Here is a 1,805-nt window from a genome sequence, read left to right on the forward strand (position 1 = left end):
AGGGCAACAAATGTATAGATGTGCTTTACACAATTGATCTATGTATTGTGATGAATTGTATGAACCCCAATAAATTGATTTAAAAAATAAAAAAAAGAGAGCCAGTCAAAAACCGGCTGGACAAGCCCCCTGCTGGGCATCTACCCAGAAGAGGCAAGAAACAAACCACGGCCAGACATCTGTGCTCCAATGTTCATGGTGGCACTGTTCACAATTGCAAGGAGTTGGAAACAACTCAAATTTCCATCAACAAAGAAATGGATCAAAAAACTGTGGGACATACATACAATGGAGTACTACGCATCCCTAAAATGCAGGGATGAACGTACGAAGCACATTGCTGCATGGGAGGAACTGTAGGAAATCATGCTAAGTGAAGTAAGTCCAGCACAAAAGGACAAGTACAACATGAGTCCGCTGAGGTAAGTTAAAAAAACAAAACAAAACAAGAAAAACCGGGGCATAGAGGAAAAGTTACTATATACATATATCCCTGGGGTGAGGTCCAGCAACTATGGCAGGGGCCAAACCCAACCCAGGGATACTTGTGGCAGCCAACTAAATAAGAGGGGGAAAGAAAGAGAGGAAAAAAAGACATGTGTGTGTGTGGGGTGGGGGTGGGGGAGCAGGGCACTAATCCACCCAAGGGGAGGGTATTGTTTATATCTCCATAGGAGAAGGAGAGAGAGACCAGGCTTCAACCCCATGTGCAAAGACGTGAATACAACATACCAGCAAGTACCAGGGACCCAACAGAGAGGTTGGCAGGGCAGCCGTAATCTCTGCTATGTGGACAACCCCCACCCCTCAGAAGAATGCACTTCAGAGGACAGCACTGGGGCTACAGCTTGGGGAGAGGGCCATGTCAGATTAGAGCACACAGGAGAAATGCAAAGGGATGGAGAGGGAGGAGAAGACATCTTGGTCCACCAAGCCCCAAGGACAATGTTCCTCCTCGGAGCAGACAATGCACAGAGAGGACCATAGGGCTGGCCCCATCATGGGACATGGCATCCTTCACTGAACCATGACACTGTGGGGGGCAGCTCTGGAGACACGGTGCGGGATTAGTGCACTTCTGGCCCCATCACGTTGGGTGAGGCACTGAGGGCATGCAGCAGAGCAGCAGGGGGAGCAGAGTGATGAAACCCCTGGGGAACACCAAAAATAGACTTTGGAGAGAGTGTGGCACCCCATCAGACTCGAATGGAAAAGAAAGGTGAAGGCCAACAAACAGACCTTGAACTATTTATAGGCTTCTCCATTTTCGTCAATGGCTTTGTTATTGTTACTTTATGTTTGTTTTTTGCTGTTCATGTTATTGTTTGTTGGTTTTGACTTCTTTTGTTGTTTTATTTGGTTTTGCCTGGTTTTTGCACTTATTAATGTCTCTACATGTCTAACTAGATAAGATAGGCAGGATAAACAATTCAGAGATGAAAAGAACAGGACCGATGGTTCCGGGGAGATATGGGAAAAGGGGAAGTGGGAGAAAGGAAGGCGGGTGGGGTGGGGTGAGGGGCGAGGGGAAACCAACCAAGGAAAAGGGAACAACAAATGAATTAAAATCAATGGAAGGAAGGTTGTAGTATGCCTAGTGGGGTTCAATCAAGGGCAGCGAGGAATTACTAAACCTGAATGAAGGCCGAACATGATGGTGGGACAAGAGGGAAGTAAAAAGGAAATAAAGGAAAGAACCAGGAGACAAAGGGCATTTATAGAGGCCTAAATGCAGGCATGTACATAAGTAAATATATGAGAGGGGAATAGAACTATGTACTCATATCTATATGTTAAGAATAAAG

The sequence above is a fragment of the Echinops telfairi genome, unplaced genomic scaffold, assembly GCF_000313985.2.
Source record: "Echinops telfairi isolate 266 unplaced genomic scaffold, ASM31398v2 ScPeMD7_3533;HRSCAF=4204_0, whole genome shotgun sequence".
In the NCBI taxonomy this organism is placed as follows: domain Eukaryota; kingdom Metazoa; phylum Chordata; class Mammalia; order Afrosoricida; family Tenrecidae; genus Echinops; species Echinops telfairi.